The 25,044-nt window shown below is 39.7% G+C and overlaps 1 protein-coding gene across 8 annotated transcripts in view; it reads left to right on the forward strand.

The window, feature by feature from the left end:
- The window catches only part of Macrod2 (mono-ADP ribosylhydrolase 2), a 2,017,257-nt gene that overhangs the window by 1,557,271 nt on the left and 434,942 nt on the right, over nucleotides 1-25,044 (forward strand). The gene's annotated exons all lie outside the window — the stretch shown is intronic.

Genomic DNA, 25,044 nt, shown 5'->3' on the forward strand with positions numbered 1-25,044 from the left:
CATGCTGCATGCTGTGAGAGTTACATCTTCTATATCAATATGCAATCACATTTGTTTCCATGAAATGAGGCATACTTAGATACAGATCACGCTTTTTATCTTGCCTTTACCTTTTTGTCTGTCCTGTAGTCCGACCACCCCTTCTCTCTTCCTCCACATATGCTATAACATTTGCCTCAAGGATCTGACTTTGTGGTGATTGACTGGCAGAGCAGATGTCCACATAGCTTCTGAAACATAAACAGATGTCTGTGGGATCCAGACCATGACACAGTATGGGCCGAGTTCACTGCTTTAGTACATAAAACTCATTGCTTTAATTCCAACACCAAGCTCCCTTACTCCAAATCCCAGAGTGTACCAGCACAGCTATAGAAAAATTGTTCTACACTGGCTTAGGATTCTTGCCTCTTGGAGGTTGCCCAAATCTGAACATTATCTTGTCCTCAAGATTTAACTTCTGCCCTGGTTCCTAAAATGCTCTCATCTAATTATCTGCCTCTATTATGTCTAGTCTTTGGGGAGATAATGGTCTCTGATGCTACTCCACCGGGTCTCTTCTGGCTAACGTTGTATGATACGCATTGCATTAACTCTGTCTTCTCCCATTAAAGGCTGGCAACATCATGAACAATTCATTAAGTTCACTACTTTCTAGAAATATCTTTTCCAATGAAGTTCTTTCAGGAATAACTTTTAAGAACATATTCATAAGACATACATCAAAATAAATAGAACTACAGATTTCCACTTCAGTGAAGCATTTTTCTGTGCTAGCCTTTAATATTCTTCAGAAAATACAGAATTGTCCCCATAGTTCCAATATCACATGGGAAATTTAGTTAAAAATTCATCCTCTTGTTTTCTTGTAGTTTGTTTAAACATAGTCCATAAAAATGATTGAACGAGCAAATGAAAGGCAGGGGAAATTTCAGAAATTTCTTTTAAATATCCTGTGTTCCAGGGTTGTTAACTTCTTGGGAAAGACACACATCCAGAGCTTGTCTCATCACGCTCAGGTGAAATGGGTCAGATAAACTAGACTTCCAGGCCTCCCAAGAATCAACCTGGCATGGGAACTAAGACGGAATTGTGCTATGTTCTGCACGGCACATCCAAGAGTGTGAAGTCTTAGTACAGATTGGATATAGCCAAGACATGATCACTTCGTAGATGGATAAAGAAATCATTTTTCATGTTGCAAACTATTGGGTGTTGGGAGGAAAACTATATAATGGAAATGTATATTTTGAAGGGAATTGTTAGTATATCCATTATCGGAATGACAGAAACCTGGTCAGTTGGCTTTTTTTAAAATAAGAGACTCAATGATTCTCTTAAACTCTGTGTCTAGAGACAGTAAAAAAAAGTGGTGTGATAGTTCTATATCTACTAAGACTTTTCTATTTCTAGATTGGCTAAAATTCCTGACATCTTTATCTACTTATTATGACACTTCATTCTCTCCTAACTTGTGTCTTTGATTCGCATGCCAGCCTTGAAGCCTTATATTTTTGGCTTGCCTATGTAATACTAAAGAAATTGCCTGCCTTCAAACTTAATTTGGTGCCTGTCCCTCCTCTCTTTAAAAAGATGAATAGCAATATAATGCATAGACATCAAGCCTTCTTTTTCTCTTTCCTATATACTCTGATATTCATTGGAATTTAAACCAGAGCAATTCCGCTACAATACATAGAGCCCTTTATTTTTGTCAGCTACTATGTAAAAGCTTTAATCATCACAGCACATAGGAAAACTATTTTCAGTGACCCACACATTTGCTCAAAAGACAGGATGTCAACTTGGCACAAAGCTGCATATTTCTTTTTGACTCTGAAATTGTTGGTACCCATTCTTAGACTCTTACCAAGTGGTGGAAATTGTTTCTCATTGATGCTATTAAAGAGAAAGAGAAAGTTGCAAACTGTAGCCATTTTCTTTTCTTTTTTTTCTTTTCTTTTCTTTTTGTTTTGTTAGTTTGTTAATACACTCCAGACTTTATTTCCCTACTGGTCCACGACCTGCCCCCAGAGGTTACCACATTCCATACATCCTCTCTACCATCCAACAGCCCCCACCCCTGTCTCCACAAGGATGTCTCCACCCCACTCACCCCGCCAGACCTCTAAACTTCCTGGGGTCTCCAGTCTCTTAAGGGTTAAGTGCATCTTTTCTGACTGAACCCAGACCTGAGAGTCCTCTGTTGTACATATGTTGGAGGCCTCATCTCAGCTGGTATATGCTGCCTGGTTGGTGATCCAGTGTCTGAGAGATCTCAGGGGTCCAGGTTAATTGAGACTGCTGGTCCTCCTACAAGGTTGCCCTTCTCCTTAGCTTCCTCCAGCTTTTCCCTAATTCAACCAGAAGGGTCAGCAGCTTCTGTGCCTTGGTTGGGTGCACATATCTGCATCAGACTCTTTCAGCTGCTTGTTGGGTCTTTTGGAGAGTAGTCATGGTAGGTGCCTTTCTGTGAATGCCCCACAGCTTGAGTAATGGTGTCAGGTCTTGGGGTCTCCCCTTGAGCTGGAACCCATTTTGGGCCTGTCACTGGATCTTCTTTTCCTCAAGCTCTTCTCCATTTCCATCCCTGCATTTCTTTCAGACAGGAAGAATTGTGGATCACAGCTGTGGTTTTGGTATAGCAACCCTATCCCTCATTTGATGGCCTGTCTTTCTGTTGAAATTGGATTCAGTAAGTTCCCTCTCCCAATATAGAGCCTCTCATCTAGGATTCCCCCACCCCTTGAGTCCCCATTTTCTTAACTGATTTTATAATTTTTCTGATGTATCTTTCCTGATCCACTGCCTTGCTGCTGACATTACTCCTCCTCAAGTGTGGCAAAGATAGAGAGCTCAAAGTTTCAAAGAAAGAACTACCATGCACCATGCCCTGAGATCAAATACAACAATAGCCATCCTAATAAGGTTGACTCATATAACAGAGATAAGGAGACTGCCAATCCGTACTCCATTGTTCTGTGCATGGCTTCTGGCTTGTGCCATTTTAGTGTTATGAAATTAATATTTTTGATGACACCTTACATGAGCAGGTAGGGGTGGAGTGGCTTGAAAGAGGGAGAAGGAGGAGGCACTCTTTCTTCCCAAGTTTCCTTGGATTGCAGCAGTAACCAGAGATGATATACAATAAGTCTTTGCTTTTACATTGTCCTCAGAAAGCCAGTACTGAATGCAACTTCTTCTTACTGGAAGTTATCTGCATGTTTCTCAGACTCAGTTGTTCACAATAAAATAAAATGAATATAAATGATCAAAGGTAGTTCCAGAAAAATAGATATGGTGAATTTTTCCTTACCTTCCATTATTTATCTATCCTTTAATGCTTTGCCAGTGGAAATAAGCACCCCTTCTCCGGAGAGCTGGTCATTTTTCTCCTACTCAGTTCCTCAGCTGTTCACTGTGGTTCCCGCCTTTTAAAACCTGCATGTTCTTACATCTGAAAAAATATATGAAATTATGATTCCCTTTTTAATTGGAAGACAGAAATGGTGCCAACAGCCCAGAATGGTATCATCTGTGAAAGTGAGCACTGAACCATGTGTTCAAAGTAACATTCCCTGTGAGTTAACACAGGTGAGCTATTTGCATTGGCAACATCACATATGTCTAAATTTTAATTTAAATTGGAATACTAACTATTGCTAAATATCTTCTGCATCATTAAAACAAAACTTGCCATGTATATGTGCATCGTATATGTATAATGTCTATGTCTATGTCTACATGACTCAATTTATAGTTGAGTTAACTCAATTAGTATCAGGAGAAGTGGCCATATTGTACTAAAAACCTCAAAAACTGAGAAAGGTAATGTATCTTAGATGGACTCTGATATTAAATCTGTAGTTTAAAACATTTTTTTACAAAACATATACCCAAGTCTCAACAACAACAAAAGTAAAGAATCATTTGCATTTAGGCCAGATTATTCTTACTACATGTATTAATATTAAGTCATAAACACTACTAGTTTTTGTATGTTCCCCTTTTCCTTAGGGGAGTTTGTCTCTTTGTGAGATGGTTTTGTCCTGTCTTTGATGTACATTTCCTGACCCCCTATATTGTGGTTGGCTTTCTCATCCTGAGGGGTAGCAAAGACTAAGGTCTCAGAGTTGCATGGACACACAGCCTACCATGCATTCAGGTCAGTATTACAGACATTATTCCCTAAGCTATCACAGTATACCAATAAAGATGAGGGTGGGATCACTGGTAAAGGAGTATAAGAACTTTCTCCCAATGTGAATAAACTTTAGGCCTCTCCTTGCAAAGTGCAGTGGGGAATTCTATCACACTATTGACTTAGCATGAAAGCAGAATTTAAAATGATGTTAGAAGAAAGATGGACAAACCTGTCCAGGTTTCCTTAGGGTTTGGGAGAGAGGGGCAGGTAGAAATTCCTAGTTTTCCAAGAAACCTCTCCAGTGTTCTTGAAAACAGAATGTGATTCAGCTCTTCCTCCTCAGACCTCAGAATAAGATTACAGATACTGCAGACAGATAACAAATCCAGAATTTCAGAGCATCTGACTGACTGGTGTTATCAACAGGGGAGGCAAGACAATTTAACATATAAGAAGAGGGGACTACAACTCGCCTCATACCCACAGCTCAGCAAGCCGATGTTGACCTAAGGAAGTAAATCATTAATCTCTCCTTTTTTTCTAAATCAAAGCCTTCAAACACATAAACATTCTGTCCTTGTCATTTTTAAATGGCACCTGCAAAAACACAGGGGGAAGTTTTGAATCTCCCAGAAAGGGGTCCCAAGATGGTAAAGAGGTATATGTAAGAAACACGAGCAAGCCATGAAATGAAAATATTGAGCTACAGTATAAAACTTAACATAGGTAGTTTAAAATCAGCAGAGGTTAAAAATGAAATTAGTTAACATATAGCATAAGTAATAATTATGTCAAGTTCAGGCAGGGAAAAAAGAGCAGAGAGCAGAAGTCGGTGGGGGCTGTCTCGTTGGTAACACCTATACTGTGTATAGTTTGTTTCCTGTGGAATCAATTTCCCATTTTTATTACTAAATTATAATCAGAGACAAGACTCTACACTTGGGCTAAAGCCTACTCTTAGGCAGCAGCTAGTGACTTAGTAGAATCACCTGAGCGCTCTATTCAGCAATTTGAGGTCTATCACTTTGACCAATGTCTTACTGCAAGGGCTGGTGAGGTGACTCAGTGTTTACAATAAGGATGCTGTTCATCTAGAGGACCCAAGTTCAACCTCCAGTCATCATGTTACACAGCTCCCAATTGCCTATAATTCTAGCTTTGGGCTCTATATAATGTCTCTAGGTTTAATGAGTACCTGTTCTCACATGCGTATATACCTACACAGGTATATATATATATTCACATAATTAAGAATAATTTTTAAAATACATCCTTTTAAAATATCCTCATTACAGAAACGTCATGCCTCTCCTGTTCCAGCCCAGAGGCTGACTCAATTTTTTTTTACCCCCACCTTAGCCCAGGACTGATTTGGATCCGTTCCTGGTTGGATTTCTTGATAACTCTCTATAAAGTTCTCTACTGTCCCTCATTGGAAAAAAAAAGGAAAGAAAAAGAAAGAAAGAAAGAAAGTAAGAGAGAAAGAAAGAAAGAAACAAGGAAAGAAAGAGAGAAAGAAAGAAAGAAAAGGAAAGGAAAGAAAAGAAAAGAAAAAAGAAAAGAAAAGAAAAAAGATAAAAAATAAATCACTCTTCCAGGTTCTGACAATCACTTAATATGGCCACATAATTTCAGGTCTTTTTTCAACCAATGATCCTAAAATTCCTTTTCCCAATCCTTGTCAGTAGTGCATCCTTATGGAATTTTTCAGGATACACATGGCTACTGGAGTGCTCTAGACTTACAGGCTCCAATTTCCTAACCCACTTCTCCATGACTGCCAATGTTCTTCCTTCTGTTCAGGCTGGGCATCTCAGATTTTGAGCAAAAGTTGTTAATATCCGTCTCCTGAACTGTGGAAGAGGAGGGACTTCTCCAGGGATGTTTCTAGGTTAGAGCTTAATGTTCCATTGAACATTTCTCAAGATCATTTTCCTTATGGCAGAAACATTCCTGCTGGGTCACTAAGTTGCCAGACCTTAGGGGTGTGTGTGTGTGTGTGTGTGTGTGTGTGTGTGTGTGTGTGTGTGTATTTCTACCAGTCTATCCCATTTATTTCTTCTCTACTGTTATATGCTGAGGCTTAGGAGGTCTGTTATACATACCCCAAGTATGACTTTGCAACCTGAAAACAACTATGTGCCAGGTACTATGGTAAAACCCAGGACTTTAGAAAGGAAAATATGTCCTTTGGTATTTTATTAGAAAACATCTCATTTATTAAAGGCCTTTCATGATATGATGATTGTGCTAGCTATTATGATGAAATATAGAGATTATGCTTAATGAAAACATTCTGGAAGTAGTAATACTTGAACTAAACATCAATGAATGGAAATATGGTCTCTGGAAAACAGCACACACATGAAGAACAAGGTGCATCTCTTACACATATGGCTATGGGGGGGTTGGTATGTAGGAAGTGCAGCTAGGCAGGTAGGCAAACCAGTAAAGGATGGTAGGGCTGTGCTAAGAGAACCATGAAATTTCTCTGAACGCATTTTCATTCTGAAGGGCTGATTCAGGGCAGATAGGCAAGTAGGGAGTGGCTATAACTAACCTGGGCAGAGATTTACCCAGAGCTTGAGTTACAGCAGCAGTCTGTGAAAGCAGGTGAATGGAAATAGAGTGAATACAGGAAATGAGGTATACAGAAGAGAAGGTTTTTGACAAAGCCTAATCTCTGAGCTTGAACAATTTGGCAGGTCACATACCATTCACTGAATTAAGGATGAGATAAAGTAGAGACAGATAGGATGAATTTTCCCACTATATTCATGTTAAGATATTGAGAATTAAAGCCTGGGACCTCACACTGTAGCTGGAGGACCAGAAAGATGTCCCAAGTTGGATGCTGTGATATCTGCATCAAGATGGCAAAGGTGCTAAGGATAACATTTTGAAACTGTTCTTCGTATGTATCACCAGAAAATGACAGTATGTTTCCTTTCTCAGAGAGTAACAGAACACAAATGGCAAACACTACATCTGATGTGAAGATGATATCTGTGCAGGGAATGAGTACTGGTAACTGTTACATAATCAAAGTTCGTTTGCTGAAACCAATGGGGAAACTTAGAGCATTCTTCATAATATATATGATGGGGCTAGGAGACATTCCTCGGAGTCCTTGAGAGGGTCCCTGCATTATAAGGTGCTCTTGACTTCACCTACCATAGGTATACAAAAAAACAAATCAGTAAACTACTATTGATAGCATTGTTGCCAGTTGAATGGAAGCAGAAAGATTGCAAGAGCTGGAGGAACAGAAAGTCTGCTGTGATAGTGTCCCATGATAACAGGGAAGTGACCCCCATGAAATCTCAACAGGACTATCTGCACAAGACATGAATGATTCCAACCCCAGTATACATTCCAATGTAGATGATGGAAACCTCACTGGGCCATACACCTAGGTGAAGAGTTAGATGCAATTAACAAGTGACGAGAGAGGGTGAATTCATCTTTTGCTGGGGCAGGTCCCCCTGATTGATTGTCTAAAACCATGTGTTCGACATCACAACCAATATACATGCTAACAGCACTAACGGGACGCAGTGGGTTGTATCTATATAGTTATTCCTTTATATGTACATGTAACAAAAATGGCTAAAGAAAAGCAAGTCAAAAATTTGAGAGGAGACAATGGACTTAGGAGGGGTAAAAGAAAAAAGAAGAGAAAATGTAATTATATTTAAAAAACGTGAGAATTGTCCCTATTCTGACCAACAAAAGTCTTTACATATATTTAAATGTACACAGTTCCCTACAAATACATAATTGTTCCCAACTAAAAAGAAAGCCATATTTTAAAAGAAAAACAAACACGACAGATAATTAAAAGCTGAGAGGATATACAGAGTATAAATCATAAAAATATACTGTTTTTTACAATTTTTATAAATATAGAAACAAGAATTAAAGAGAGTCTCGGGATTCTGAGGCTGTGTCTCTGAGGACTGGCCTCACATTAGAATATGTTAGAAGAATTGAGGTGTTATGAGTCCCTCTAGATGACAGCTTACTAGATATGGAAGTCAACTAACTGAGTGGCCATATTCTAGGTGGAGTGCAAATGTGCTTAGCTATTGTAGAAGCCAAGGGGTGTCTGGATGTTCAGATGCCGTTCACATTATTACTTTTTGCTCCTTCAACCAAATTCTGCTCATTCAAAGTCTCCTTTTCTGTTTCAAATCATCTCCACACCTGTTTTGAACAATTTCAACCTGGGATTTTAGCCTCAAATGAATCGGGTTTCATACATTCTTAACTCGCCATGCCACTATTGAATACTGATGACTCTTTTAGCTGGAATGGCCTCAAGGGGCAACTTAGAATCCACTGCTTTTGTTCAGAAGACTTTACTTGGTTCGTGAATACTATAAAAATTATTATTTTTCCCTCAAAATATATGAAAAACTGTTTAAAAATGTAAAAGATCTTCTAAGCAATTTGAGAATATGTGATTATAGAAAATCTAGAGAGTGAGTGCACAGTTATTTCCACTCCAGACACAGCACTGCCATCACTGACTTATTTGAAAAAATTTCCTTTGCGTTTTACATGCATGAACAATTTGTTTGCATCTATGACTGTGCACCACAGTGTGCCTGCAACTGTACAGGCCACAGGAGTACATAGGATCCCCTGAAACTGGAGTTTTAGACGGTTATGCACATACGGTGCATATGTGGATGCTGGAAAGTGAACACAGATTTTTCTGGAAGGGCTGCAAGTGCTCTTGACTACTGGTCCATGGACAAGGTATTTACAACTGCTGGGGAACGGAGGTACTTCAAATACAACTTCTGATTGTGTCACACTTCCAATACTTTGGGAACTTTCTTCTAATCCTGGTGTTTTTTTACTAACTAATACACATATCTCTAGCTTCAACATATTGTTTCTGTACTTTGTGATAGTTAATAAAAGGAAAAGTCCAAAATACCAGAGATGAAACTCGCATGCTACATGAGAATGCACCTATTATGTTCTCACGGATGGGGTAATTTAGCCTCTCCCAGTCTGCGTGGATACAGATTAGATTTTGTAGCTAGCTCCCTGAGACGTTTGTGATATGTTTGGATAGATTTGTTCAAAGCCAGATTTTTTAAAAAGGTCTAGTTTGGGAAGGTAAAAATAGAAATGCAATAATTATGCTTGGATTCTTGCAAGATGGGCCGAGCTTAAGACTCTGTGTTTCTCTAGAACGAGGCTCAACACCAAAATTGTATATAGAATGAAAGAAAGAAAGTGAAGTCGGAATACAGCAGAAGGGGTGGGAGGTGGGCAACAGAAGTCACCTCATCAAGTCATCTTTAATCGTGGAAACTAAAGCTTCACTCTTCAGTGGAACCCTGGGATCCACGTAAAACTCAAAAGCTCCAGGTCATCCCATCCAAGGGAGAGAAAGCCATCCTATGCACATTCCTCTCTGGCCATGCAGTTGAGAGCTATACCTGGGGACCGTTGTCCTCATGTGTACCATATGTAAAGCGCTGAGGCCTCTAGCAGCAGGCAAGGATCCTCAGGAAGGAAGTGAAGTTTTAGCAGTGGGAATTCTAAAGGGCTATCTCAGAAGAGCTATTGAGTGGACAAGGGGCAGGCATTGCTAACATCAGCTAGCAAATGCAACAGTTGGCTGCTTCTGAACATCCATACAGATGGGCTTTTGGATGCTTAACAGCTAATTATTTGGTTAAAAGTTTGTGATGAAAAAAGTGAAAATCGATTGTTTCTCCCAAGCTTGTATGGGCCTGCAGTTCCTGGCAGAAACCTTTCTCTTAATATGATATTTCTGTGAGTTTACTTATGATAGCATTATTGGGAGCAAAATTAACCATGAAGAAACAGTATATTTCCATTTTAGCATCTAATCCCAGGAGAGACTGTGTTTTAGAGCTATGAGCAATTAAAGCGTCAGTGAATTCAAGAGATCACATGTCAGCAACCACAGAACTTGGAGAATGGATGTTTGTCTTTTAATATGAGTTGTTCCTGCCTGAAAGGAAAAGGGTTCTCCATCATTTTTGACTGACTGGAATGCAATCTAACATAAGCCACACAAGAAATACAGACAGATGTTATAAATTTCTTGAATCATAGGCAAAAACAATTTTGATAGAAAATGTCTAACCATGACGTTTAACATACCTGACCATTCCATTATCTTGTGGTTTCTATACTCATCAACTATTTCAATGAGCAAATGCATGTGTGACCGAAACGATTCTTTAGGGACATCTTTTCTGAGGACCAGCACATTCTTACTGAAAAAGGAGGCAATAAATGAGGAGAGAGTTATTAACTATGGAAGTGATGAGGAACTGGAAGCCATGACTAAATTACATTCACAGATACAGATGCATGTGCATGAGTTCCAACCTTCCTCTAGGAGCTAGATTCACCTGTGAGGAGAAGATGGGGACTCCTTCTCTGCTGAAGCCACAACTCAGACATCTTGCTTAATAGTTGGGCAAGTTTTCTATATTCTAATATGTCTTGTCTGTCTATCTGCCCATCTTCCTACCCGTGTATCTACCATCCATGTATCCCTTGTTATGCACATAATATGTGATGTTCATAGGGTGTGGATAGGATGTCCAAGAGATAAGGCTCTACATATCAGGAAATATATGATCATCAGCCCTTGGGCGTCATTCCATCACTGAGTAAAACTTGGCTAATTATTTTACCCAAAGGCAAAATCTCCCCACTACCTGTGCTTATGAGCAAAGCTCGCTAAGCACAGCTGCATTCGTTGCTTTATGTATTGTCTTTAGCTTCTTGGCACTAACAGTGGTAGATTTAAACTGCCCGCATCCTTTCAACATTTTCCATGTGATGCTTTACAGAAAAAAGCTTGCCAATCCCTGGTACAGAACAGTACCATACCGAACATTTACATCCTTCTCTCTCAGCACAGCAAGCAGTTAGATGATTATAAGGCTGCGGGTCGTGATATGGTTCTTTATTATGTAGCATTGCTATGCACAGCTTCTAATACTGTGCTCCTGTGAGCAGCTCCTTCGGTATCATCCCGTGTATAATTAACAGGCTTTGCTTTGCATTGTATTCCACAAAATTAAATAGTATAAGGACAAGCTCTATGTTAGGAATAGCAGAGTAGTGCACGAACTTTTTTATATATTTACTTGCATTATTTTGTCCAATCCCAGAGAGACTGGGGAAAAAAAACACAAAGTGTGCAAATGCAAGGGAGTCTAACCGTGGCTATATATATCATGGGGATGGCAGGAGCTCTCCATGGCTGAGGTGCACTCAGACTGATGCAGTAAGCGTAGTCCGTGGAAGACCATAGATGCACTGTGCCTGCCGAGAGGCACATTGTGTATGCGGATATAAATTCCATATTTTGTGGTAGGGAATTCAGGGAAAGATGGTGGTAGCTATGCCATTCTCAGGGAGGATTTATTTTAATTAATTTTCAAAAATGTGGCTTAGCCTAAATTTTAAATGTGAATTCATCATATCTGGAAAAAGAAATAGTTGGTGGTTTACTCATTAAACATGGAAGCAAGCACGTGGCGTGATGTGATTTGGGATGCAAATGGCCGATCTCAAGTTGTTTCCTAAAATCTAAGAAAAATACTGTGGCAGATGCTTATTGATGCAATTAATTATTATATGATCATTAATTATATAACTAATGCAATTCATGACTTCATTAATAACAGCTATGTTTGGGCCAGTGAACTTGTTTCTATGACTTCAGATAGAGACAGTGGTTTAGTGTACCCATGTTCTGACCATAATAGAGAAAGAACACAGCATAGAGGAGACAGAGAAAACATTGACGTGACCACTGCATTTTTTTTAATCTTCAAATCTAGAAGGATTGGCTCAGTCTGCACCATGACAGACTTGGATTAAGAAGAAATGAGATTATTCTAACAGGAGAGCAAGTCATACCCAGGGATATGGAACTGAGAGAAGCAAGAAATGCCTTTTTTTAGAGTCTTATAAAAATAGAAATGATTTCTCATCAGTTGAGATGCAAATAGTTTTCAAAAGAGATTAGACACACAAAAACTTAATTTAACTTCAAATTCCACATCAAACTCCTACTCTGGAACTAGTTAAATGTTTCGGTATAATTTGGTGAGTGTTTATTAAATGTCCACTAGGTGTAAAGCATTAGGCTAGAGCTCAGGGGCTTTATAATGCACGGAGATTTAGACAACTAAACATGATTGTGATTCCCTCTGGATTGTTGGAAAGAAGACTCGGATTCATTACTAAGAAGGAGGAGAGAGAGAAAGAGGCAGAGACAGAGAGAGGGAGGGATGGACGGAGGGAAGGAGGAAGAGAGGGAAAGGGAGGAATGGAGAGTTGTTCATAACTAGGAAATGAAGGGAGAAATGTTTAACAAAAGGTTATTTGATCGCCTAAGGCTTGAAATAGTCTTTAAAGTTGGAAAAGATTTTGCTAATAGAGATGGGTGAAAAACCACTCCGAGCAGACAAAATGGCCCTGAATGGATATGGATCCTGTTCCGGGAAGCTCTAAGTCATCTATTTAACTGGAAAGCTATTGTGCGAGATGGGAAGAGATTACAGAAGAAAGCTGGCTGAGCTTGAAATTTATTTATGGTGGTTAGCACGGTAACACTAAGACATGCAACACCAGTGAGGGAGGAAAAAAGGAAGAAAGGGTTGGAAGTTCCATATAGACACTGAAATGACAAATCCTGGGTAACTTAATTTGGAAGGTCACAAAGACATATCTGAAAGGAGTCGGATAGCTTCACTGCCAGGTATGGCATCTTCCTAGTGATGGCTGCAAAATTTGGGTTCGCTTGGGCTCTGTTCCACAATTCTACATAGAGAATCTTTGTCAAAACCGTCTCAAGTAATAGATTATGCATGTGCAGGGACCTATATACAAGTAATAATGCAACATGCACTTTTTTATGCTTGGTAAAGTAAAAATACCCAAGTAAAAATACCTTGCAAACATTGTAAGTCATCCACACCATCGCCAGCAATTTTAGTCCACTGATTTTCGTTCATCTATTGTGTGACTATGCCACAATGTAACTGTCCCCTCCATTAACGTACATTCCATTAATTTCCAATTTTAACTGTAAGGAATGGTACTGATAGTATTGTTCTCGAGCACGTCTTTAAGTGAACTGTGTTCATGTTTCTCCTGAGTGTTGTCCTAGCACTAGAACTGACACACCATGGGGTATATTTGTTATACTGTATAACATTTTCCCATGACCTTTGCAAGAACTTACACTCTCAGTTGAAGCGTGTGTGAATTGTCATTGTTCTTCCATAACTGGTATTACTGGTATTATAAGGCCTTATTCATTTTACCATTTGAGCTTGTTGCCAGGGATCATTTTGACATTGATTTTTAAAAACTGACCAAGAAGTTTTCATATTTTGTCTGCTTAGTTAGAGCTCTCTTATGCTCTAATGACAGATTAGGGAAGGAATGTGTGATTATTACATTAAAGTCTTTCTTCATTACATAGGGATATAGGGAGCACATCTCTACAAACTGCTAAAGCGTTGAGAAAAAAATGATTCAAATAAAACTTACACTCAAAAGACTGCTGACATTTTCTTGATGATCTTTTAATATATTTAAGCCAAATGACATTTAGCTTGAATGGCACCACTCTTTGCTATATCTGCTTCTATAGAGGACAAATAACCTCAGCATCTGTCACATGAGGATTACGTGGTAAAAACTACCTTCAGTTGGTGAAGTTTGGGTAACTTGAGGATACGCAGATTTAACACAATCTTATTCAGTGTGTTTCCTGTCTAAGGAAGAAACCTGAAAATAAATTTGGGCTCGAGGGCCAGGAAGTCAAGGGGGAGATGATCTGTGACTGTGGATAGTATACACTAGAAGATTCCCTCCTTATAGTCCCTGTACTTAAGAGCCATAGACATGGGATCCTGCTAGAATGGATGCCCCGATGTATTAATTTTCCAAAGCAGGAACCATTAAACTCGGCTTTTTCATGACACTTTTATCCCTGCCCTTTTCTTTTCCTTCCTTTCCATCCCTGTTCTTTCCTGAGTGTAGTAATAATAATGGAGGCAGGAAACCTCTTTCTACACATAATCAGTAGCTTCCGGTGCTGATGCTGCGGCCACGGGTAATGATAAAGACGAGAGCAGTATCTTTTCCAATGTGATATTCTTCAAATAGGAAGTTAACTGAGTGAGATTATGGAAGGTGCTTCTGGAATGATAGATTGAGTGATCCTCCTCAGAGCAGCCATTTAGCGGAAGGCACAGGGAATAAAGCAAGCCACAAAGCTGGTATAAGAAAAGATAAGGCATGTTTCTCTGCTTCTCTGTTCTATTCATATGCTTTTCCAGGAAACTGGAGGCTCAACTTGCCTTGGACTTTCTGCAAGTGTTCCTAAATTGAACTTTAGAAACTTCAAATGTGTTTCTTTTCTATGCAAACAAATGAGCCCTGGCACCATCGGCCTCTTCAGTAGATGTCTGGGGTTACAGCATATTTTATGACACACACCCCCACCCCTTTTCTAGAATGAGATTATAAAACCTGCAAGGGCAGAGATATCTTGGGTACACAGTTGTATTCTGCCTTGCATTTAACTCAGGGTAGGGGAAATGTCACATTATCCTGCTGATTAAGCCCATTAAGGATTCAGGTTGCATAGCTTTCCTAATAGGGAGTGAAGAATAAGTTCTGCAAGCGAGTTTAATGTTCACCAAAAGCATCAACAGCAAATGTAGCACCAAAAGCATCAACAGCAAATGTAGAGGCAGTGCCCTTTGGCCATGCACAGAGTATAAGGGAGAGAGTGGTCTTTTTCTAACTCTTTGTGAATTACCCTCAACTAAGTTCTCACCTCGGGGCCAGCAATGCATTTGTTTGTTCCCTTATAGATTCTTTCTCAGCCTTGTTGTGAAGCCACCAACAGAGTTGGAAGATCCAAACTGGGACAGAGAGTTTAAAGAGGGGCACAGGATAGTCAATTACAGCAGAACTTCACATTCGTGGTGACTCGACTCCATTTGTTGAACACAAAGACATCTGCTCACAGATAATTGTAGATAAAATTGAAAATTCCTCATAAAAGACAGGACAGTGTGTCTATCTGAGCACAGGACTACACATTTCCTGAGTGAATAAAACTCTACTTGACATCAAACTCTGATTCACTGTTTGAAGACTTCTAAGCTAAGTAAGTGGAAGAATTTACTGTACCCAGATATCTTCATCAATGCAGGAGGGAAGAAGGCCATTTCCTCATGGTTGTAATGTCATCATGATCAGAGGGATAATACTGTCCCTCTCAATATCTCATGAAGCATTTAAATAAAGCATGTCCACATGTGTATTGCTGCATTGTAGTGAACATGAAGATTATTTTCAGCTACAGATGACAGGACCAGATTTAAGATGTAGGTGTCAAACATGGTGAGACATGTCTAGACCCCCAATATTTTAGAGCTTGAGGAAGGGAGTCCATAATTTGGAGCACATGTGGTAAAGCTCTGCGTAAGAACAACCAAGAAAACCAACAACAGTGGAAAGATTACACTTAGTCAATTAATAACTCTTTAATGAACAAAGGCAGAAAACATTAGAACATATTTTCAGCTATGGAGGATGACTTTTTAAAAAAAATTATAAACCTATACTTTAATTTTTGTTCCACCTTGAAGAAAGACCTTAAGAGCCATCATGAGGGCTGTGAAGACGAGTCTGTCAGTAACATGTTTGCCTTCCAAGCATGAGGACCTGCATTTGGTAAACAACATCCGTATTAAAAACAAAAATAAACACACATACTCAGAGAGGAGGGATACAAAATTATAATCACAATGATAGAAAAGCAGGAATAAGCCACCCTTGTATCCCTGTGACTGACTGGCCAGCCAGCTTACTATAACTGGCAAGTTTCAGGACAAAACAAGACCCTGTTTAAAAAACAAAAGGTGTGTGGTACCTGAGAACATTATCCAAAATTAAACTCTGGTCTCCATGGTCACCCCTATACAGGTGCACCCTTCTCCTGCAAACACAGAGACATAGATACACACACAAAGGAGAAAAAGAGCCGCCATGAGATGATAGGGGAGAGCAAGGATCAAGGCCAATCAGAGCATAACTAGGAATATGTGCGATGCTAAGAGTCCTTTTTAAAAAAATAAATTTCATTGCACACTGAAATTGTTTTTAAATGTCTATATCTGCTCAAGGGGCTGAGAAAAGAGGATTGCTGCAAGCTCAAGGCTAGTATGGGTTTCATAGAGAGTTTAGCTAGTCTGGACTGCATTCTAAGAAGACGCTACCTTAAAAAACAAATAGTAAAGAAAATTAAAAGAAAAGCCAGGCAGTTTTCTACCAAAGAATTTACAACATATCAAACAACAAATAATTGGTATTTCTGAAATGTTAAGGTCCAAGCAAAGCATGCAGGGCATGAAATAAAGGAACAGACTCCATCATGAAGAATCTCTTGTGCATTGTTATCATAATCTGTGGTTTCTGGAACATAAAACACATCTGTGGATAATTCTTGTGTTAGTAGTGACTGGTCCAGCATAAATAGACACATTTACCTCACTACCTTTCTCTCACCTCGTGTTTCCATCTCATTATATCTACACTGCTTATCTGCTTTCTTCAGAGAGGTCCAGTGCATTTGCTCTTTCTAATTCAGGTGACTAAATTCAGTTGTAAATCTCAAAGTAATCTTACCCATGACCTTACTTCCAATTTACTGCGGGGTCTTACTCACACACTAGTAATGGTTCTATCACATGTTGCATTTAGTGCTCTATTTTTATCTCATTAGGAGTCATTTAAATAAGTCAAAGCAAAGGTAACTTGTTTCTTTGATTTTAAAATTTTACATGAAGGGACACACACTTGGATGCACACAAACACACACACACAGAGAGAGAGAGAGGGAGAGAGAGAGAGAGAGAGCAAGGGAGAGGAGAGGGAGAGGAAGACAGAAAGGGAGATTGGGAGAGGTAGAGGGGGAGAGAGACAGAGAGACAGAGAGAGACAGAGACAGTGACAGAGACACAGAGACACAGAGGGGGAGAGAGAGAGAGAGAGAGAGAGAGAGAGAGAGAGCAAGGGAGAGGAGAGGGAGAGGAAGACAGAAAGGGAGATTGGGAGAGGTAGAGGGGGAGAGAGACAGAGAGACAGAGAGAGACAGAGACAGTGACAGAGACACAGAGACACAGAGGGGGAGAGAGAGAGAGAGAGAGAGAGAGAGAGAGAGAGAGAGGAGAGGGAGAGGAAGACAGAAAGGGAGAGTGGGAGAGGTAGAGGGGGAGAGACAGAGAGAGAGACAGAGAGAGGCAGAGAGACAGTGACAGAGATACAGAGACACAGAGACACAGAGGGAGGGAGAGAGAGAGGCAGAGAGGCAGAGAGACAGAGACAGAGATAGTGACAGAGACAGACAGAGACAGTGACAGAGATACAGAGACACAGAGACACAGAGGGAGAGAGAGAGAGAAGTTACCTCAATGTGTTATATTCCCAACTGAACCCTGGGTAAGTTCTATAGGTAAGAAAATAGCTGCTTTCCAGTGGAGATGGATGCCACATAAGTGTTGACTTGCACTCTTCCTGTGGGACTTCATTACTGTGGCAAATTCATTCCCAGAACTAAAAAATGCCACTCAGGTTTTTCAAAGTATAATCTTTATCTTCAGTTTTACTTAAATCTTTCCATAAAAATATCAGCAGATTGGCGTATTAGTTATTCATCTTGGGTGGTTTAACCACAAGTCCTCTTGCCACAAGCAAAGAGCTCTGAATAGTTCTGGAGCATTTCTCCTGACTTACCAGTGTCATAATGGGTTGTCACTAGCACTACATTGCTCCTAATAACTGCATGTTATTTTTAAATTGGTAAGTTAATAATATCAACATAGCTTTCTTGATCTGTACTAAATCTACCACCATAATTAGGCAATGATACTTGTATACCTATATATACACTTATGTAGGGGCATACACGTGTGTGCAGGTGCTTGTGTGTATGTATAAGCACATATATGGAGGCTGTAGAACAACAACAATATATGGAGGCCGTAGAACAACAACAATGGGTGTCATCCATCAGAATCTTCCATTTTTGTTTTATTTTCTTGATTTCATGTTATTATAATATGTACATTGTGGACAACTTGATGCGGTTGGTGTTCTTTTCCATCACGTAAGTCAAGGAATTGACTGAAGTCATCAGGCTTGGCAGTGTCACCATTATCATTTGCTTTGCATTTCTCTGGTCCCACTTATTTGATTTTAATTTATATTTATTTTATTTTGATTTTTGGGAATATAATTGACCTGGAGTTTATCAAGTAGGATATGTTGGCTGTCCAGCTAGCCCCAAGTATCTGCCTGTCTCTATCTCCCTAGCTTTGAGATTATAACAGCAAACTGTTTTGCTCAACCTCCTCAGGTTTACTCAAGTTTCACGGACCAAACTTTGGTCCTCACGTTTACAAGACAATTGCTTGATGGACTAAGCTATCTCCCTAGTTTAAGTCAGTTTTATTTCAAATGTTATTAACAGACTTTTATATTTTAAGGGTCTGGAAGTTGCTCTGTGGGAATGTATCATAAGGTATAGATCAACTTCTGTACTATCTATGATAAGATTCCAATTTCTGTCCATTCACATTTTTTATTCAAGAGGCTCATTCATTGAGTTTATATATCTTTCTTCAACTCGCCTCTATTTTCTCCTTCTCTAGTTGCCTATTTGTCATTGAAGGATAGTTTTTCAAAGCCGTCAAATAACAGAGAAAACAAATGATGAGCAGGCAGGTTAAATAGACACTTGTGGGACCCTTAGTTCTTTGAATATTTAGAGAAATGGTAGAAGAGCACTTTGGATTATCGGTGGTTTTGTGTCTGTGATCTACCTATTTGTCATATAACATTACTGGAGTAGATAACAGGAAGTACATAGAATGTGTTTCCATATGCTTATTATAAAGAAGAGATGCAGAGTTGGTTTCCTGTTTGAATTGTGATTTGAGCACTAAACAGTTTACTTAATCAGAAAAGCCTTTATTATTCATAAGACTTCTTCATCCCAATACCATATGTTTACTTCAACTCTGAAAGTGACTCGGTACTCAGGGCTGAGAAACTCTGTTGTTGGAATTAGGATGTTAACCAGAAAAGGTCATGCATCTATCTACTCCCAAATGGCCCAATTAGTGTCAACCAAAAAGAAAGTCTGTAAATTATGATACATTTCAGTATTTTTAATTGAAGTCGTAAATGTATGGGAGTAAAAGTTGCTACAAATTCAGTGCCAAAACAGTCTTGACAACTGTTAACAGTCCAAATGAAGACTGGAGAGGGAGTTAGGAGGAGAAATGTGGTGGCTGTAGTCATTCACCACTCCCAAACTATGTCCTCCTTTAATATGGACTTAGCCATGATACAGCAGGAGTTCGACATTCCACACAGCTTTCCTATCTCTTATGAAGCCTGAATTCTAGATATACTTGAAGCAGACTAGGAGGCGGCAGAGATAGAAGCCTCTCTCCCTGCTGCTCTTGACGGGGAGAATGGGTGCCAAATAGTGTTGTTGGCCTTGTAGGAAGCAGTCATTGAAGGAACAAAAATATTTCAGATCTTGTTATAGTAGCTGCTATACTCTCATGGCTCTGTACTGGCTTGTTTAGAGAAAGGCCCTTATCTCCATAACTACCATTCTTTAGGAATTCTTCAAAAACTTTTTCCTATCTTAAGTTGGATTCTGTTTGAATTTCCATTACCTGTGATCAACCTTGTCAGAAAAAGGAGCAAAGCTTTCCAATAAACAAAGAACTATATTTTATTCAGGATATATTAAATGCTACACAGTGTGAGTGAGATCAAATTCTTTGTACTAGGTCACAAAGTTGGTCCCAGAGCCAGATGTGTTTGAGTTTAGATCAGCTTGCTACAAAGCTTTTCCACAAAGAGAAAAACAAAACAAAACTTTTAAGTTACTATTTTTATTCAAAACATCAAAAGCTCCCAAAGATTGAGACCACTGTGATTTTTCAAGTCACAGAAAATGAGTGTTAATTCCTTAGACCATCCTACCTATTGTCACAATACCAGGAGAATAACCAGTGGGTAAGGCTTTACAGTTTAGAACTCTCCAATCATATTTGGAAGTCTTTATATTTCTAAACCTTTTAGAATTTGAAAAGAGCGTGTGAATAATTTTCGGGAGTCTTTCAGTGTTGGTGATCTATTTTTAAACAGAAGAACGCGGGAGCACTACGACAGAGATGCTCAGGTTTTACATTGCTGCTCACAACTCTGAAGGAGAGCTGCCTGGACCTGAGCACCACTCCTTAAAATGCTGAAACCGTGATCGGCTGATGTGGGCATCTAGTGATAGGTACATAATAAAGCTGAGATATTTTACCTGAGAAAATATAATTCTGGAGTCATATATAAACCAACTGAAGCGAGTCGGCTGGAGTTACAGAGAAGCAATGGCGTCCTCTGAAGTACCTTTCGAGAAAGCGTCAGGCTCCTCTGAGAAGCAGCTTCATTGAAAACAGGCCTTTATATCAGCTATTAAAAGGAGTTCTACTGAAGATGGGATTTGGCTCCATAAACGAGTGTGAATACTCGTTCATCACCCTTCAGTGTGTGTCATGCTGCTATGAAGTGGCTTCGCATTTGCTTTTTGACTTTTACATATGTCTTCTGGCTTGTCATTGGTAAATACAAGTCTCTGGAGCAATGAACTTACCTTTTAATCCTTATACTGCCATTTACTTGCTAGGACTCTGCACTTCTGTGTAACAGTTCGGCTCTTACATATCCTCTGTAGGTTTCCATGTTAACGTGTTTTTCTCCAGCATAGCACTCCTGCAAGGTGGGAGATCCTAAGACATGAGGCCTAATGAAGGTTTTAGGCAGTTGGGTAAGTACCTCCAAGGGCTACTTGGAGGTGGTCCCAGTCCCTACCAGTTGTTCTTCCTGGCAATCATGAAGTGAGCATCTTGCTCAACCCTGTGCTCCCTGCCATGATGTGCTACCTCACGCTAAGCTCCAAAGCAATGGGACCAAGTGGCTGAAGTCCCTGAACTATGGCTGAAAGTAAATTGTCCCTCCATTGAGTTTGTTTCCCTCAGTGTTATAGTATCAGAAAGACAGAGAGATGAGCAACACATTCAGTGTCTCTATGTACAAAATGAAAGAAAGAGCAGTGCTTTTGTTATGGAAAGACCTATGAAACGTCCTGCAAACAGGATTGGTAGAATTCTTCCTGGCTGTATGGGGGACTGGCATCTCTCTCTCTCTCTCTCTCTCTCTCTCTCTCTCTCTCTCTCTCTCTCTTTCTCTCTCTCTCTCTCTCTCTCTCACACACACACACACACACACACACACACACACACACAGACACACGCACACACAAACAAAAAACAAACAAACAAACAACAAAAAAGAACCAGTGGTGGTTCAGTAGGATAAGGTTTACAAAGGGACTCTTGCTCCCAATCCTAATGTTCCTAAACTTCTGGAACCCTATGGCTTAGCTGGAGGACTGTTTCAGACTATCTTCCTTAGTCTTGCTAGAAAATCTGAAAGTTTATCAAGTCACCAATCTCTATGTGTTTGAACAGCTCTTGTATTTCAGGACAATATAACATCTGTTTGCAATACTGAGATTGTTGATGGAAAAAGGGGGTGCCACCCGCGCCAGATGAGTGAAGTTCCACATCTTCCTAGAAGAGAAAGGCTCAGAAGGCTGCAGTCTGGCCTTTATTCTGGGATACCACTTCTCTAGTGGCTTCCAGATGCAGATGTGTACAGTTTGAATCTCAACACCAGTCGGAAATCTCACTCGTTACATTTTAAACCCTAAACCAGAAAATGAACATCGCTTGTCTCTCTGTCTTTGCCTAGTAAGACTGAAGTTTACATAAAGACTTGGCTTTCTTTGGGAATTTCCCAATTGGGTATACGATGTCCAATTTTAATTAAAATCCATGCCATGGGACTGAAACTTCTTTAGTGAGTGAAAATGATAGGAAGACCCAGATATTTTTTATTAGGTTTAATGTTGATTGAGTTACAGAGTTACAGCACGTGCTGTGACTGAGTTCCCTGGGAACACGCCATACATTCCTCTATGCCACCTGGCTTTGAAACAAACATGAAGAATTTGGCTCTAAGAGGAATAAAACCTCTGTACTAGACAAATGGAATGACATTTCTCATGCAAACATGGCAACTTCGGGCTTTTTATTGTCCTCCCTCCTGCCAAAGCCCTGAGAGCCTCTCTATTCTTTCCAGGAAAGGGAGAAATAAAAATATCCCCATTGAAATGGAAAGCAGCATTTGTTTTTTTCTACTTTCCTAATAGGATATTCTCCCTGAAGCACAGCAAGGATGTAAGATGCCTTGGAATAGATAAGAAATGACTACTTTTTAAAAGACACAAATATTGAAATGAGGAGAAAGTCATGGGCCATACTCAGAGTGTATCAGAAAAGGATTCCAGGTCATTAGACAGGGCCAGCAGTCATCACAGAGGGGTCAGTATGGTTCTGGGCCACAGGCACTGGCTTCTCTTTGTCTTGGGAACTGAATTGCTGAGTGGCCTCCAGGAACTTAATTAAGTTCCCAGATTCTTCTTCTGACAAATCCAGAATACAAACAATGACCACCATTGCCTGATGCTATTGAATTCCTATGAGAGTAGAGCATTCTACAGTGAGAATTCTATACAAGAGCCAGTAATTGCATGGGGACAAATGGGCCAGGTGGCTAACTACTAGTACTTCCAAGAATGGTGAAGACTTATAAATTATATACCAAGAAGAAAGCTAGATTTATAGTTATTTGGATATTCTTAGCTTCATCAAAGGCTAGGCTTAAGCACTAGAGTCGGTGGGGTGTATGCAGTCAGCCAGCCAACTGCAATTGCAGTTTGGGTATGTAATATCTCTTTCTTCACAAGGTGTCAGATAAATGCTTTCAGGACAGTGCCAGTGAGAGCCATTTGAAATTTAAGAGAGACGTCAGCAGGTAGGTTTGAGAGTAATCGCAGGCAGTGGCACAGATGAATGCTGGATACAGTGGGAGCAACATTGATACAAAAGAGCCATTTCTGAGAAGCCTGAACTTCAAAGAAAATCGCCCACAGCAGAGAGGCTGACACGGAGCTGAATGAATAATGAAAAATACAATAAAGACCAAATCTGATAGGGATTTAAATTATATGCAAGGAAAGTATTTCTGAAGAAAATGAGATGATAGGGAAGGTTCGGCACAAACTGAAGAATTCATAACTAGAATGGCTCACAACTTCTATCGCTTAATCCCTGAAATGTTTCAGCCTCCATGAGAAGTTGTTAGGGGAAAGTATAATATCAGGATTTTTTTCTGAAACATAAGACTTCATGGTAGTTCCTATGTATTCTATCCAGTTCCCATTCGAGTGAAGGAAGACTCCGATTTTCATGGCACCATCTGCAGATGCCACAAAATCTGCCTTGCCCACCCATGTAGATCCAGGCACAACTCCACACTTCATACATAAATTTGTTTCTAACATGTCTAGCTGAGCCCATGGTGTCTCTGCACCTTAGTTTCTAATTTAGAACGATGCCCTCATGTTTTCAGGTCTATTTGTATCCCTGAGCATTAAGAATCCTCTGCACTAGCATTCAGATGTTGGAGATGGAACATATGAGGGGACAGCCACATGCTGAGTTAGATCTACAAATGCAATGTCACAAAGCTATAGAGAGATTGGAGCAGGATCGAGAATGGTGTCTCCATGAGCATTTGCAACTGAAAGGGTAGTTGGCCATACCTCTAGTTCTGTTGCCTGTCTCAATTTCATGGGACACCCAAGGGTTCCCCATTGCTATCATCTACTTGCTGTATGCAAGTTCCAAAGGAGCACGATCCATGCAGAGAAATGAACCTAATGGCCTTTCAGAATTTACTGTCCTGTCCCTCACTCTTTGTTATATCCCTACCCCAACTTCGATTTATTTTTAAGGGATTCTCAAATTATTCTTGAGGGACCAATGTTATGCAATGCCCAGGATTTCCCTTCCCATTGAACTCTGACCAACTCTCTCTTAATGTGTTCTGGAACCTCAATTCTCTCCTGTGTTGTTGTCTCAGAAAGCTGTTAAGCCACAGACAAACCCTGAGTGGGCTACCATGCTAAACTGATACCTGAATAGATATGGATATTTGGAGGCCCTGCCTGATAAGAATAACACTTCATAGGTTTCCTGTAAGTTTCTCTAGGTCTTATGTCATAATTGCCTTATTTTCTTAGGTTGATGAGGACAATACCCTATTTCTCATTCTTCTCTCCCCCTTAAACATTCTCAATATTTTATGAGATAACAACCTACCCTAAAAAAAGTATTGTGGAAATTGAAGGATATGCTCTAGCTATTCATTATAGAGCTTTCAGAAGATAGATTCTAATTTCATCAAATCTTTAGTAAAAGCATTTGCTACAGTTAAAAATCTAGGCAACTTTCTGCCATGCCAACCCTTGCCAAATTCTTCCTTTCTGGGTTTTTTTTTTTCTCGTTCATCCAGTAGTTTCTCCCAGACTTCTACTCTTACATTTAAGTAGCCTAGGCTCAAATGCTGTTTGAGACTGACTTGAGCAAAATGTATATTTATACCAGTTAATACAAAGAATCTGAATAATGGCCATAGTTCTATAACCCTGTAGAAAGTATGCCTTGTTGAATTCCTAGATATTTAGTTGTCCCCACTAGTAATAAACTATACCACACAAGCACATGTGTTTGAACACTTGGTGTCCAGCTGTTGGTACTTGTTTGGGAAATTGTAGAAACTTTAAGAGATGAAGTCTAGCTGGAGCTAATAGATCACTG

Source organism: Rattus norvegicus, chromosome 3, assembly GCF_036323735.1.
Source record: "Rattus norvegicus strain BN/NHsdMcwi chromosome 3, GRCr8, whole genome shotgun sequence".
Lineage (NCBI taxonomy): Eukaryota > Metazoa > Chordata > Mammalia > Rodentia > Muridae > Rattus > Rattus norvegicus.